This window comes from Bacillus rossius, chromosome 1 (assembly GCF_032445375.1).
Source record: "Bacillus rossius redtenbacheri isolate Brsri chromosome 1, Brsri_v3, whole genome shotgun sequence".
NCBI classification, from domain to species: domain Eukaryota; kingdom Metazoa; phylum Arthropoda; class Insecta; order Phasmatodea; family Bacillidae; genus Bacillus; species Bacillus rossius.
The window spans coordinates 162,584,271-162,601,681 of NC_086330.1; the positions used below are offsets into that span (position 1 = coordinate 162,584,271).

Consider the following 17,411-nt stretch of genomic DNA (forward strand, 5'->3'; position numbering starts at 1 on the left):
TCTGATTTTAAGAATTATTATTTACTATACATTTTGATGGCATGTACAGAAAACAGGAAACTGTTTCTAATGAATATTTAGTCTATTTTAATGAGTATAAAGTGGAAAAAATCAAATATATTGCAAAATTCCAGATGAATCATGTGAAAACAAAAGTGCAGACAGAAACAAACCAGTTCCAGCAGGAGCATATGCAATATTTCATTTCGGGGGAGGTAGGATAGAACTTGTTTGCCTGTTATTTGCAGTCAGACAACTGCAAGTCTCTTGCAGGTTTTTATTCGCCATGTTTGTCACGATTGTGAATCTCCATTGTGTGCGTTATTGTTTAGTTGCAGGGGCGGCTCCAGGCCCGAGCTGGGATTTTTATTTTCATTACAGTCGCACCTGCTGAGTAAATCGTTTGTGATTAAATTGTAAACACCGTTTTATTATTCAACATGAAAGTTATTTGTTTAAAATGTAATATCATGAATCAAAATTCCTAAAGATAAATTATCAAAACTATCCTCAAAATTTAAGTTCAAGACTCGTGAAAAATAAGTCGTATGTAAAAAGGATTTGCCTTACACGAGAACATAAAAACTGATTATTTCCTTATGTTTTATTAGTATTATATTCATGCTTTTTTTCCTCTGCTATTTTTATGATAACTTTCATATTACTTAACATTTAAAGCATTTAATAAATTTATAAAAAAAATTCAATAATTACAACTTTTTGCAGTTTTAAATTGAAACTTAATTTGACATACGACGTTTTTGCATATTAAAATAAGACTCTTTGCAATAAATGTGGGAGCCACAATTTAACATACATGTTGCATTTAGGCATACATATTTTTTGCACTTGAGTTAAAAGGAAATTTATAGACTTAAGAACTTTATAAACAACAATTTTACTAAGAAAAATTCATTAAATATAATTTTTGTAGAAAGTTAAAATGTATAGTAAAAATTTTACATTTTATCATTTAAAATATATTGTATTAAATTCTAAAATTGGACTATGCCTTTATGCTGGTAAATAGTTATTTAAACATCAATTTTTTTTTTGTTCATCCAGCATTCATATTTTGAATCAAAGTAATCAAATATTAGTATTTTATCTCAACTTCTACTAAAAAAAACTATAATAAAACTAAACAAAAATAATTTAAACAATTTTTTTTTATTCAAACAAGAGAATATAAATTTTGAAAATTTCACAATACTTCATAAATTATTAAAAAAAACATTCTTTTAAAACTTTATTTTTAAAATTCCCAGTGGAAGGACCTCCAGTTCGTTGTGGGATATTGTCTCTTGGAAAGGCCCCTCCTTCTACACATGGGGTGACCACGTCTGCATGGCAAGTGTGTGAAGCAGGTTTCTTCCTTCCGCTAACTGTTGCGCCATGTTGATAAGAGGCTCAAAAACTTTGGCTTAAGTGTAGTGTTTGTGTTGTGGAAACAGTTTTAAATGACTTTTTTTTTTTTTTAGGGAAGTGACTGTTTTTAATGATGGAGATTCTAATTAATGGTTACTAACCATCATCAGACGTAGTCAAGCACCATTTCCGCAATGTTTAAGGCGGAACGGTTTAGCGATGGCGAGGTTAAAAAGTACCTTCAACCATTGAATATACATCATAATATAATATAAATTTTTCATATGGATTTATGACGTCTATAAGTAATATTTATATTGAATGCTATTACTAAGGCATTGAAGAAACAGATTTGAAAAACATTTTGGTGATTACTCCATGCTCTCTTCGGTCAACGCCAAATAATTTCAGTCGGTGTTGTACCGAGTGGACTATTAAACCTATCTACAGCTGTGCTCTTTTCCCTCAAGTAAACCAGTCGGAGCGAGTGAACAATGTGCTTAAGAGTACACTTTCTATCGTTCGTAGCAGACGCTATGGGCATCTGGGTTGGTGAACTTGAATTCATCACTGCATTATGCGATGGAGTCCCCCCCCCCCCCCCTCAACCAACCACGTCACTACCTTATCGTGCCCCACCTCCTGTTGAATGCATGGGGATTTCCCCTGGACTCTTTTCTCGAAGGAGACTCCCTGGACGCTGTACTTGATGAGGTATCTTGTAATTTGGAAAAAGCCAGAAAGTCTGTGGCGGAGCATTACAATGTGTCCACGAGAGATCATGAGTACACCGTCAACAAGCTAGTTATTGCAGGAACTTGGTTTTGCCCTTCTTAATTGACCAGGTACGTAATAGTTAAGCTCATTCTATCCGTAATGCGGCTCCTTCAAGATAGAAAAAAAAATTAGGGCTAAATTATGTTCTCTTAGAAAAATTAGGATGACCTGGTAAATTTAGGAAGGCACATGTGACACAACTGAAGAAGTTTTATTTGTAATTGCCATATTTTGTGATAGAGCTGTTTTTTCGATGCTTGTTCCCTGATGTTTCTCAGTTGTCCGTACTTCCACTTCCTTCCCTTTCCGACTCCATGCGCCCGCGGACCTGAAGAGCTCCAGTCGTCGTTGCTGCTTCACCGCTTCGTGGGAGAGTTCGTGTCTGGTGCACTTGCTACTTACTGATCTGCCCATCTGACACTCTGTTTTATTTGAGTCGTGGGTAGCTGAGCCCATATCGTCCTGCAACCTGTAGACCTGCTGCTGTTCGAGTGACGCCCGCCGGCGCCGTGGGCAGGGCTCGCCATCAAAGTTGCCTGGTTGTCGCTCCTTCTGCTGCATGGCTGCGAGTTTTCGTCTGGCGTGAAACAGCTACAACCATACCATAAGCTTCCAATTGACTGCTTGTCCATCTCAGCCTTATTTGCTTCTTTACCACGCTGGTTCATTACAAAACCTTGTACCAATCGACGATCTGCCTTCCGTCATATTGAATTATGATGTCACATCCATCACATTGAATTATGACATCACAGTCACTTTTTATATTCTGATGTCAACGAATCCATCTTCTTTTGTTCAGCTTGAGATTGCCATCTTGGTTGATCTAATATCCGCCATCTTTAGATCTGCTATTTTTTCCTAGAGAGCGCCAGTATCTCTTTGTGTCATGCATGTAAAGTCAACGTTTTATTACCTACCAGTGTTGTTTTAACTCTTATCCTTACTAATATTATAAATGCGAAAGTAACTCTGTCTGTCTGTCTGTCTGTCTGTTTGTTACCTTTTCCCGGCTGAACGGCTGAACGGATCGTAATGAAATTTGGCAAGGAGATAGATTATATCCTGGGGATGGACATAGGCTATCTTTTGTCCAAAAAAAGTAAATTTTAAACGGGTTAGAAAAATATATCTTAATTTTAAGTAATGTGTGTCATAGATATACAAATTGTTAGTGTCATTCCTCTATGTCTGCCGAGCAATAGCTTTCAAGCCATTACGTTACGTTTTGCTATTGTACGGAACTAAGTAGAGAGTAAGAAAAAAATAAAGATCTTGACAGTTTTTAGTGTCGCCATATTTGTTTCAATTTTCAATACCGTTTTTGTATATTACAATTTAAATTGCAGAAATAAATCATGTTTCATAGACACATAAATAGTGAGTGTGTGTCATTTCTCTATGTCCACGAGATCTCGCCGCGTCAATTTTCTCCTTGGGGCGAACCCGTCCGCTTAGTTAAATAAACAGCTTTTATCGTTGAATGATTTCATGATTTATTTCATGAAAATCTGCTCTCATAAAAAAGTTAGTTTTATAGACATTCAATAGGTCTCTCTCTCTCTCTCTCTCTGAAGATCAATCTATGAATCGTTACAAATTTATTTCCTTTATTTTTTTTAGTTTGATTTGATACAATATGATTTCACTAAAAATCAATTTCTACCCCTTCCTATTTTCATTTCCACATTACGAAGTTTCACTTCTTCCGCGCGGAGGGACTCCACGCAATATTTTTGCATGCAATTAAAAATTATTTTTTAATGATGCCAAAGAAGTATAACTTCTCATGCGCATACCTAAGTACACGCAACCATTTTTATTTTATTTAATTTCTTCTATATATACTTATATGTTTTCTTCCTACCTAGGGCACTCATAATTCTTTTAAATTTCACGTGTATGTTTTCAATGTCATTCGAGTTGTACAATTTTTTTTTTGTCTAATTGGTCATTATTTATAATTTGTTTCATTTTGGAAACATACGTATTTTAGGTATTATGACAAATAAAAAAAATTAGTTTCACTAACATTCTTAGGTTTTTATTGTGTGGATAGTTTCAAGTTTAATATTATGTAGGTACATAAATTCTTAATCTTATAAATTTCTTCGAAATTTATTCATAGGTTTGTAGGGCCTATTTTCTATTTGTCAATATTTTTATTTTTTTTACAGTACCTACTTATTTTCAAGGAGTTTGGTTTAGTGTTTATAATTTATTTGCTAAGCGTCAAGAGTCTTAGGGCTGCTCTGAGACCGAAGACCAGAAATATTTATCAATTATGTAATATATTGTTGAAAAATTTGAATTTTACTATTTCAGGAAAGTAGATTTTTTTTATTAATTAGAATAGTTATGTGTAATTGCCATCTTCCTTTATTTCATATTAAACATTATGTTTGGTTGAGTGTGATATAATTGTATTAATGTATGTGTTAATTTCATTTAATTTCTTATACTTACTTCTATTAAATTTCAGGCGGATGTTAACATTGTCATTCCAGTTGTATACATTTTTTTGTCAAATTAGTTGTTATTTATACTTTTGTTTTATTTTGGACTTTTTTTTTACTTCAAAGATTTGTGGTGTGTACAGGAAGTGATATCTCTATTAATTTCTATACTCCTTTGGATAAGCGGAATATTGCCACCACAGTTTTACATATTATAAACAAATCCTACAAATGTTTTAAACATTATGACAAAAATAGTTTCACAAACATCCTTAGTTTTTTTTGTGTGTGTTAGTTTGAAGTTTAATATTATGTATGTACGTAAATTCTTAAACAAACAGTTATTTATTAATTTATTTAGATAATTATTCATAGGTAGGTAATAAGCTTTCTATTTGTCAATATTGTTATTATGGTAGATAGGAGTACAGTAAATGCCTACATTCTTATATTCCTTTACATCTCTTTCGATTTGGAGTGTTTCCGAGCCATTCGGGGTCCTCAACATCACCCCCCCCCCCCCCCAACAGGTGGTTAAAGCCCCAAAATTTCGAAAGTTTAAAATTTTTCTAAATCTATCTCTTTCGATTGTAAGTGTTTTCGAGCCATTCAGGGTCCTCGAACGCCCCGCCCCCCTCTGGGAAAAAAGCCCCAAAATTTCGACAATTTCAGGAATTTCAAATATCTATTCTTTCGAGATGGAGTGTTCCAAACCATTCGAGGTCCTGAACATCCACTTTCCGCAAAAGTGAAAGCCCCAAAATTTCGAAATATAAGAATATATATAATTGGATGTTGGCATGCATGACGTCGATAAACTCTTACACCGTTTGACCGATCGCCATGAAAGTTGGCACATCGAAGTGTTTTTATCATGGAGAAGGTTTTTATGCTAACCATTTTTTTTGTAACTCGCCGCTAGATGGTGCTGTAGCGCATCAACTTCTAAACCTTTCAACCGATCGCCATGGGTAAACAGATAACCATAGGTCACAGATACACAAACAGTAATTATGTTTCATTTCTTAATGTCCACTACACTGGACATATCGCTATCCATTTTGCTGTAACTCGCGGACAATATATCACCCGGTGTTCAACCAGGGCAAAGCCGGGTACTGCAGCTAGTCGACATATAAAATTTAATTTTTTATACAAAATACATTGTAAGCGAGGGGTTTCTAACCATGAAAGGTCAGAACTCTGGGTTGGAAAACATGTGCCTTTGATCACACGGCCATCGAGAAATATACCAGACAGAGAATTAAATAACCCATATACAAAAAAAACACAAATATTCGGACATTTATTTTTAAAATTTGAATGAATAATAGCAACACCTGTTTAAGACCAAGCTGCCATCTTTGATTTCAATACGTGCTACTAGAAGCGCTAGTGCACACATCTTCTGCTAGAGGGTGCTACCACCATCTTGTTTTCAAATACTCAATACTAGGAACGCCAGTATCACATAGTACACATAACACCTGCTAGAGTGTGCTGCCACCATATTGGTTTAATTTTTACCTGCTAGAGTGCAGTAGTGTTAATTGCCATGGCATCCACCATCTTGTCAACCATCTTGCCTGACATCTTGCAATTCTGTACCTAATTATTAACATATAAATTCGGGAAAAATTCCAAAAAACAAAAAAAAAATGTTAATTTACTGATTGATGCTATCGATTGTGACCCTTCCTAGTCAGTGGAAAAATTAAATTGTATGTAAAAAAATATTTATTTAAATATCACACCAATTTATCACAAAAGTGACTGGTTTGAGAAATAAAACACATTTTTTACAAACAAAATACGTATTTATTACATAATTTCTAGTCTACTATAAGTACAAAAAACAAGCAAATCATGTTTGGCGTGAATATATTGGTTTAAAAACACTTTAGACATTGTCATTTATTATTGTTTGTCGTGCTGTTAATAAACAGCATATACACACAATGCTATATTTTGCTGTTGCATTGCGTACCACGCGTCGCGCACGTCACTTTATTGTGACTCTTACGAGCAGCAGAAACTATTAAGAGGCGATATTTCTCTCACGGCTTTAGCCACATTACAAGACTGACAACTTATCAGGTCACTGGAATATTGAGAAAGAGAAAAAAATGCGAGCAGCTGTATGTGCATTTATGTGTTTACGTGTGTGGGCGTGTCTCACTCTTCACAGTCTCGCCTTTAATCACGTCAGTTTATCGAAATACCATTCCCCAACGCTTTGTCTATGATAATATGCGGTAGGCGCGGTTTATTTATCAGGAATTTATTTACTGAAACAGACTGTGGACTATAAATACTATACGTTTTCGTTTAATTTGAGCAGTATAGACCGCCCATCCTCACCGTATGCGTATCTTAACTAATTAATGACTACAAATTCATTCGGAAAAAAATATTTGTGAACGAATTTAATGTAGCCTTAAGTAATTTTTGGAGGCTACTACTAAGGACGTGATCAAATCACTCGACTCTCACATAACCAATTTAGACTGTTTGCATCATCAACTTATTCATTTGTGATTAACATGTCACCGAAATTTATCGGTCGGATTTCGAATCATTCTGTATATAATAACAGTTTGTGGAACGGTGAACATTTTGAAACCTAATTTTAGTTTTTTTTTAGTCAATAATACGTGAATACTTGTTCTATTATGTTTGGTGACTGAAATTTACATCTACGATACTAAAACCTTTAGTTAGTAACCTTTTCAAATGTGTATGTCTTGTATGCAATAATAATTTTAAGAATTTGGTTACAGATGATCAGTTTTCTCTGGAAACTTCATAGAACATATATATATATATATATATATATATATATATATATATATATATATGTCATTGTCCTTACAAGCTGCTTTCACATAAAGTACGTTATCTGATTGGTTGATTATGAGCATACTTATTTTCAGGTCCAGAACCGCTACATCTCTTCAGGGGATTGCCGTATCTTGAAGAAATATTTGAGCCACGAACTATAGCTTTACAGACGATCACACCTGCGCTTATCCTGAAAGTACAGGAATTCTTCTGACGCTCATTTAACATTGGTGAGTAAGATATAGTTTATGGTTAACGTTGTGGGATATAATGTAAGTTTTTGGAGGAAGGTGTCATTTAAATAATTATTTAGTTCTGTACCTATATGCAAACAAAATGACTTCCGAACAAAAACTTTGGTAGTAGTGTATAAATGGGCATCCGAGAACAGGGTCCAGGGTGAGGATTGTGGATTGTCGACGCCATCTTGGATTGTGACGTCACGGAGGCCATCTTAAATGAACTTCACCTCGACATTAGATATTGACCCCCACAGCAATTTTGGATCCGCTATCTTGGATTCCGCCATTTTGTTTTAAAACCATTTATAATTCTAGAAACTTCCGCCATCATGGAATCGAATGCCACTCTCTCTAACATTACACTTTTCGTTCCGGCCACCATCTTGATAACTTTAATTTTTAAGCTAGAAATTCGGAAAATTTTAAAAATTATAAAAAATTTAAATAATACCATTTTAATAAAAATAACTGCTGAATTTTTGACATTTATATACTATCTTTAAAAACATTATTTTTAAGCTATAAATTAAAAAAAAAGTTTATAATTTAATAAAAAGATACTGGTTTCGTAACTTGGCCTAGATCAATTGATTAATAATTCTAACAGATCCTTCCTCTAGGGAAGCCACTGGCTGACTGACCTCCCACCACTAATTCTAATGTAGATATTTCATCGACTAGTTTTATGTCATGTCGGCCCTGTTTTTTCGTCTCCTGGAGGCAGCCATCTTAGATCCGACATCTTGTTTTCGTCGGCCAGAGTGCACAACCAATATATTAGTTTAAATTTACCCACTAAAATTCAGCAGTGTTAATTTCTATGGCATCCACCATTTTTAAAACTGACTGCCATCTCGAAAATATTTAATTATTGACCTTGAAATCCGGAAAATAAATCCCAAAGATCATCAAACTAATTACTTGTTAAAATAATTATTGATTTAATCAATTCCCATCCTTGGTTCCATCCTTCACTGATGCCAAAAGAAGATTTCAATAAAAATTATAAAAAAAAGAAAGAGTTTCGAGGAATAAAAACAACAAAATTACAACAAAAAATATTTCATAATTTATTTTCTACTATTAGAATAAAAACAATCACAAAAATTTTAATTAATAATGTTACGAAACGTAAGCAGGACAGCGGCGTGCAAGTGCACAGATGGCTGGCGGCCCCGCATGGCCACTGACGTCACGTGGCCGCCGCAACGTGAGACGTGCCGCGCGCGTGTGGTAGATTACAAGGGTCACAGCTTCGCCCCCTCCTTCCTACCGCTCCCCGCGCGGCGCCGTTAACCGGACACCTGACACCTGGCAACTGGGGAGTTCCACGCGCGAGCTGCCGACGCGACGCCTTTCTCGAGAATTCTGACGTCGGGTCGGCGCGGAATGATGCGACAAGTCACAGCCACGCTCGGCACTTCTAGAAGTGGCGCCTGGCTCATAAGCCCGGGACGCCGGCCTCCGAGTTGAGTTGGGAGTTCTTTCCGAGACGAGTGTCTGGGCGATAGTGTCGCGGGTGCGGCGGTGTTCCTGGGCGAGGAGTTTCTCGGCGATAGTTGGTTGGCGAGAGTGCTGTGGGTGCGGCGAGAGTCCCGAGCGAAGTTCCGAGCGAAGCATCGAGCGGAGCCTCGGCGAAGGAAAGTGCGACGGCGGCGGCGGCGGATTCTGGCGACGGAGTGACGCGACGGAGGTCCATGAGGAGTTCTGCGGCGAGAGGTGCGCCAGACGTGCGGCCAGCGAGGTGTGCGGTGTGTAAAAACCCGAGTGACTGTGGAGTAAACATTTTTAAGTGTAATTGATTATTAGGCATTTTTAGAAGATTATTTGTTAGTGATGTTAATATTGGCAGTCAATATAACTGTGTAGTAAAATCTTTAATTGGGCTATCCATTTACGAACCCTGTAGTTTTCCAACGACAATTTATTATTTTTATTTTAATAAATCGTAACATTTTGGTGTCAGAAGTGGGATAGCCCTAATTAAATAATTTGTAAATAGTTAATAGTGAATTTAAAAAAAATTAAATTAGAGATTAGATTTTCGGTATTAAAATTAGTGTAAGTGTTTAGTAGGGGTTTTAGGTTGGCTCGTGGGGGAAATTGCATTGTCGTCATAAGACATTAGTGTTAGGCTTGTAGTATATGTGGGAAAGAAAGATGGCTGCCGACTAGCATAAGAATTTAATGGAATTCCTGTCTGAAATGAGGGACAAAATGAGGAATGAAATGAAGAGTAACAGGGAATAAATGAAGAATGAAATGAAGGGTAACAATGAAGAACTGAAGAGTAGCCAGGAAAAAATTTAAAATAGGCTGGACGAGGTGAATAGTAGACAGGAAGAAATGAAGATTGAAATGAAGAGTGGCCAGGAAGAAATTAAGAATAAAATTGATAACTGCCAAGAGGAGATGAAGAATTCTATGAAGAAAGAGATAGAGGACATCAACATAAACAAAATAAAAATAAAAAAAGAAGATCGATGAAACCAGCAACCAGTTGGAAGGCAAAATACAGATTTTGGAGCAACATGTAGCACAACAGCTGGCCCAACTCGAGCACACCACATAACAGCGAATGGCGCAGCAGTTAGTTCAAATCGAGCAGGTCACTGAACAGCGAGTATCAGCAGTAACCCAAGAGTGGCGTCGGATGTCAAGGAAGCTACATCTACGACGAAACGGAGTAGTTATTCTGGAGACATGAAGGTGGAGGCGCAACTGGTCTCCCGAAATTCAAGCCACCCTCTTTTGATGGACAGTCGTCATGGGCTGTCTACAGGCGACAGTTTGAGGCAGCTGCTGAAGTAAATGGGTGGGTCGATGAAGAAAAGGCGACGACACTCGTCTTGGCCCTGCAAGGATCTCCACTAGAGCTGCTGCAGACCATGCCAGTTACAGATCAGAAAGAACATGGAGTTTTAGTAGAGGCTCTTGAGCTGAGGTATGGCGACCGACACATGGGTGAGGGGTATAGAACAGCCCTGAAGACACGTCAACAGAGATCTTCGGAAACCCTCCAAGAGTTTAAAGCCTACATCGAGCGACTCGTGTACCTCGCTTACACAAAAGCATCAACAGAGTTCCGCCAGCAGCTAGCCACTAGTGCTTTTATAGACGGGCTTAGAGATGAGGAGGTTCAGCAAACTCTTCCTTTGGCCCGACACAAGAAGAGCTGCGAGGCCTTGGTTCATGCCCTGGAAATCGAGACAGTAAGCAGTGCCTCAAGAAACACAAACATCAGGACAAGGAGAGCTGGACTGGAGTCCTACAATGCAGCAAATGCTGGAAACACCACTAATGAAGTAGATATTCTAAAGGCATTGAAGAAGCTGCTGAATGATACTCCAGGTAACCAGATCAAAATATCAGGAGGACGCGCGCGGTGCTTCGTCTGCAGTGAACCAGGGCACATCAAGTGGGACTGTCCGGCACGCAGGAAGACAACCCAACAGGAAGAAAAACAAGAATATCAACAGGGAAACGAGTAATAGCTGGTATTAGGGGGCGCATGCCAGCTCTACAGGAAATGGTAGCCCCTAGGGGTTTTCCTGTATCTGTATTTCGTAGAGGCCATTACAGTTTGTTGCTCAATGGATGGATCAATGGCAGACAGTGTTTACGTACTGTTGACACAGGGGCATCGGAAACTATTATTCGCACAGACATTGTAAATAGAGAAAAACTGAAGAGATCACCCATTCCATATAGACTCAAAACAGCAACCGGAGACACCTCACCTGTGCATGGACAGCTGTATCTGAAGTTAAGGATTGGAACTTGGATATTATCACAGACCTTTCTTGTTTCTGATATCACCGATGAAGTAATTTTCGGAGTAGACATCATGAATCGATACGAATTCGTTATTGATATGAAAGGACAGGTACTGTGTATTAAAAATGAAGAGGTGGCTTTGTTTACTCCCGACCAATTATAAGTTCCTGTAATGCAAGTGGTAGTTAGCGAAACTGTTTCAATTCCAGCAAATCATGAGCAGATAATAGCAGCTAGGATTATGGGAGACCCTAGGGGCAACATGAGCTACGTGGTAGAGCCAGATATGAAGTTAGGTTTGAAGACACTCCTAGTCACTCAAAGCATTGCAAGATTCGGCGTGGTTGTACCAGTCAGGGTGGCCAACCTCGACTTTCGAACAAGGGTCCTTAAACCAGGGGACCCAATAGCTAGCTGCGAACCAGTCTCTTGGATAGGCCAATGTGAGTCTTCCTCACTTGTTAGACATGATGCGCAAACACTGAACCCGAATCTAGAGCAACTATTTAAACGATGCCAAAATTATCTGACAGATGGGGAAATAGAAGAAGTAGCAGCTTTTCTGGTAAACAACCAGGATGTATTTTCCTCAGGGGATACTGACCTTGGGAGAACAAGCCTGGTCCATCATCGCATTAACACAGGTGATGCAGAGCCGATCCGACAGGCACCACGACGACTGCCTGTAGTAAAACAGGAAGAAGCTCAGAATTTGATCGCGGATATGATGGAAGGTGGTGTAATAGAACCATCAGCATGTCCTTGGGTTTCTCGAGTTATTTATGTGGCAAAGAAGGATGGCCAACCTAGGTTTTGTATGGACTACCGGAAGCTGAATGGCATCACCAAAAAGGACAGCTACCCCCTCCCACATATCGATGACACACTTGATACACTCTATGGCACCAGATGGTTCTCTATATTGGACCTGAAGAGTGGTTACTGGCAAGTGGAGCTACACCCAGAGGATAAGGAGAAGACTGCTTTTACGACAGGTAGTGGTCTGTTCCAGTTCACTGTGATACCATTCGGGTTATGTAAAGCTCCTGCAACTTTTGAGCGATTGATGGAGCTTGTCCTCTATGGCTTGACTTGGAAAACATGCCAGCATGCAAGACTGCATTTCAAGACCTCAAGAAATCCCTGTTTACTAGCCCCATACTTGCCTACCCCTATCTACATGGAGAGTATATCCTCGACACAGATGCAAGCGGAGATGGTTTGGGTGCCGTCCTGTCCCAGGTTCAGGATGGAAATGAACGAGTAATAGCATCTATACAGCAAAGTTTTGTCTAAGCTTGAACGCAAATATTTCGTCACATGACGAGAACTCTTGGCTGTAATGAAGTCTTTGCAACATTTACACAAATATTTATATGGGAGAAAATTTATTTTACTTACTGATCATGCCGCACTTAAGTGGCTACTACAGTTCAAGAATCCAGAGGGACAACTTGGTAGGTGGATTGAACAGATGATTGATTGAAGATTGAATATGTTTGTCGGATAGAACACAGGAAAGGCCAAATTCACAGCAATGCTGATGCCCTCTCCCGAAGGCCTTGAAAGGTAGACTGTAACCATTGCAACAGGGGAAAGAAAAATGAGGGAATCGAATATATTCGGCGAACAACGATAATTAACGGGGAATAAAAATGGTATTGTGCCAGATTGCAGGCAGCACAGCAGCAAGATCCTGACCTGGAACCTATCATAAGCTGGCTAGAGAGTGGTACTGGACGTCCAAATAGGCATGAGATCTCCAGTGAACGAAGGGTGGTGAAAGCTTACTGGGCACAGTGGGATTCCTTGAGAATTGTGGATGGGCTACTAATGAGGTCATGGGAGAGTCCGAATGGAAAAGTAGTTACCATGCAACTACTCCTTACAAAGAGTCTAGTGGCAGAGGTGTTGAAGGAAATTCATGATGGTACCTCTGGTAGTCATCTAGGGGTGAACAAAACTCTAGCCAAGACCCGTCAATGCTACTATTGGTTGGGGTGTCACCAGGATGTGGAGGCTTGGTGTAAACAATGCGAAGTATACTCGGCTAAAAAGGGACCACCGGAGTCATGGGAAAATTAGGGCATACAACATAGGAGCCCTCTTTGAGAGGATAGCCATCGACATTGCTGGACCATTTCCCATGACTAAAAATGGTAACTGGTATATTCTGGTAGCAATATATTACTTTAGCAAGAGGCCAAAGGCTTATGCACTTACTAATCAAGAAGCCTCCACTGTTGCGGATGCAAAAGTCAACAACTTCATTTGCAGATTTGGGTTACCAATGAAGCTCCACTCAGACCAAGGCTGTAATTTCGAGTCGACAATATTTCAGGATGTGTGTCGGTTACTGGGAATAAATAAAACCAGGTCTACAGCCCTACATCCTCAGTCCTATGGCAGGGTGGAGAGGTTAACAGAACTCTTGAGGAACACCTTGCCAAAGTTGTGGCCAAGCATCAACAGTATTGGGATCAACACATCCAGTTGTTCCTAATAGCATATAGATCTTCCATCCATGACTCCACTGGGCAGACCCCTGCGAGTATTGCGTTTGGACACGAGTTGAGGCTGCCCTGTGATGTCAAGTTCGGTCGTCCGCGCAAGGAGCCGACCAGCACCACTGAATATGTAAATAATCTAGAGGAGCGAATGTTACTTCTACATGAGAAGGCCCGCAAGAATCTTCGATTAGCGACGAATCGAACGAAGACTAAGTATGACCTGAAAGCCAATTCATCCGGATTCCAGAAGGGTGATTTGGTGTAGTTGTTTAACCCACATCGAAGAAAGGGAATGTGCCCTAAACTTCAAGCATCATGGGAAGGCCCCTATGAAGTCTTAAAGCACCTAAATGATGTGTTTTACAGGATCCAGAAAAGATAGAGGGGATGTATGAAACTTGTACATTGGATCGCTTAAAGGAATATGCTGGAAGGGATGCGTTACCTGTTCGGGAAGAACATGTTTAAGGAGGGGGCAATGTTACGAAACGTAAGCAGGGCCGCGGCGCGCAGGTGCAGAGATGGCTGGTGGCCCCGCATGGCCACTGACGTCACGTGGTCGCCGCAATGCGAGTTGTGCCGCATGCGTCTGGTAGATTACAAGGGTCGCACCTTCCCCCCCTCATTGCTATCGCTCCTTGCGCGGCGCCGTTAACCGGACACCTGACACCTGGTTACTGGGGAGTTCCACGCGCCGCCATGCGAGCTGCCGACGCCTTTCTAGAGATATCTGGCGTCGGGTCGGCGCGGAATGACGCAACTGGCCCCAGCAGTGCTCAGCACTTCTAGAAGTGGCGCCTGGCCCTATATAAGCCCGGGACGCCTGCCTCCGAGTTGAGTTGGGAGTTCAGTTCCGGGGCGAGTGTCTGGGCGATAGTGCCGCGGGTGCGGCGAGAGTCCCGAGCGAAGTTCCAAGCGAAGCGTCTAGTTGTTCCTCGGCGAGGGAAGTGCGGCGGCGATGGTGGAGTGTGGTGACGGAGTTCCGCGACGGAGGTCCACGATAAGTGCTGCGGCGAGAGTTGCGCTTGAGGTGCGGCCAGCGAGGTGTGCGGTGTGTAAAAACCGAGTGACTGTGGAGTAAACATTTTTATGTGCTATTTATTATTAGGCATTTTTAGAATATTATTTGTTAGTGATGTGAATATTGGCAAACAATAAAACTGTGTACTGAAATCTTTAATTGGGCTATCCATTTATGAACCCAGTACTTTTCCCACGACGATTGATTATTTTTTTTTAAAAATAAATCATAACAATACTTAGACTATTCAATAAAATTCTTTTAACATTTATTTCCACATTTCATTTTGTGCAGTTCAAGAGTCTGTATAAGTGTAAGCCCCGATTTTCGAGGTTATACGAAATACTTAAAGCATATCTTACACACAAAAATTTTGCGTTGATATTTTGTAACCTGAAGTCTCACAAGTCGGGGATAAGTTTTTTTATGTAACAGTAGTTTGCATCCTTGCTTCTATTTGTCACAAGCAATAAAAATAAATTATATTTTCTTGTTTTATTACACGAATAAGTCACACCTTATTATTTTTATTTAGTACATATACATTAACTGACACTTCAAGATTGTTTTTCTCAAAAATTTTTAATCTTATTTAATGATGGTGAATACTCCAGACCACTGAAGTCTTACTTACCCCCCAAAGTATAATAACTCTTGTCAACACGATTTTCGTGACTGCCCTCGACAAACCATGCTAAAATATTCCTTTTAAAAAACTGATAAATTAGATTCCGACAGTTAACTATTGCTCTTTTGTTGACGATCGACTCAGGCAAAGCAATAAATGACGATGCCTAATGGTATTGATGCATCTAGCACATATTTGTATTCCTGTGCACATCTTCTGGTGACAACCCAGACTGTAACAATGTGAAAATACCTTATCGCATTGTTCACACTTATATATCTTCAGAGACAATGTCGGATAATTATAAGATGTCTTTTCATGTTCTTCAAGTTCATATTACAAAACATCTTGCAGAAGAAAGAAACGAAATTTGCCGACATGAACTCAAGATAATAACTCAGTAAATATTGAACATATACATATTGGTATGTAACGATCTGGACTAGGATTTGCTGTCAGTCAATCAAATCAAATATTAAGGATATAACGCTGTTTTTGTGAACGGAAAAGTATAGATTTGTAATAAGTATAATAAGACATTGTTGGAAGGCATTAAGCAAGTATCGTTGTATATTGTTGATGTTTAGGTTCAAATGCCAGTGTGAATTTAAATATTAAATTAATCAACAGAGATTTGTTACATCGCCTAATGGGACTTTCACTAGTGTAGCCACCTAAAAATGTATGTGAAACATGTTTAAGTGGAAAACAATCTCAAAGTAAGTGTACGCATTTACTTCAGGAGTAGAAACCGAACGGAATTGTGAAAGTCATAAGTTCTGATGTTCTTGGACCTCTGAATCCAACAACGTACGTCAGTTATCGCTATTGCATAAGTTTTACTGACCATTACTCACATTTTATTTATGTATACTTAATGTATATTTATGTATACTTAATCCGGAATAAATATTAGGTGAATGAGAATTCAAAGAGTATGAAGCAGTAGCTAGTAGTAAATTTAATTGCAAGATATTACGTCTTAGAGTCGACCAAATTGCTGAATATTCATCGAAAGATTTTCAAGCATTTTGCAGAGATAAAGGTAAAAAAAATAGAGAATAATGTTGCTAGAACACCTTTGCAGAACGGAGTTAGTGAACGTATGAACCGAACAATTATGAATATGGCAAGGTGTTTGTTGATGGATTCCGGATTATAAAAAAATATGTGGGGTGAGGCAGTGTATTACACTGTATACACGATTAATAGTTTATCAAAATCAGCCCTCACATACAATAAAGTGCCAGCGGAAATATGATTTGGTTATAAGTTCGATTTTGAAAAAAAAAATGAGAGTTTTTGGAAGTACAGCATATGCTATGATTCCGATATAAGACAGAAGTAGCAAATTAGACTCAAGGATAAAAACATTAATAATAATAGGGTACATGCTAAATTTTTATCGGTTGTGGTATCCAAATTCCACAACAAAGGTAAAAGCGAGAAGTGTGATATTCGATGAAACCCTCATGAATTATTCTTATTAGACAGTATTATAGTTTGGAATCTTAGTCAGAAGAAGAAAAAAACATAGACGAAGAAAAATATGAGAAAAAAGGTGATGTGCAAGACAAAAAAAAGTTAAAATCGAAATCATTTTGATACAATGCTGGTTCACATGTTTTAAATTTTGGTTTGAATATTTCAAAGGAAAATAGTTTGTTATTATACATTAGAAGATTATTTTGGATTCATGTTCAAAGAAAGTGAACTCAGTGACCGAAGAATCCTGGATAGTTTGGAACCAGTTTCCTTTGTAAATCGAAGGTGAACATTTTCAACAGTGAA

At 38.6% G+C, this 17,411-nt stretch overlaps 1 protein-coding gene across 3 annotated transcripts in view; it reads left to right on the forward strand.

The window, feature by feature from the left end:
• The window catches only part of LOC134527076 (trehalase-like), a 302,312-nt gene that overhangs the window by 124,844 nt on the left and 160,057 nt on the right, over positions 1–17,411 (forward strand). For all 3 annotated transcript variants that reach the window (XM_063359415.1, XM_063359412.1, XM_063359416.1), the window contains one exon: positions 7,535–7,672. The gene's annotated coding sequence lies outside the window, so the exon portion shown is untranslated. The remainder of the gene's footprint in view (positions 1–7,534; positions 7,673–17,411) is intronic.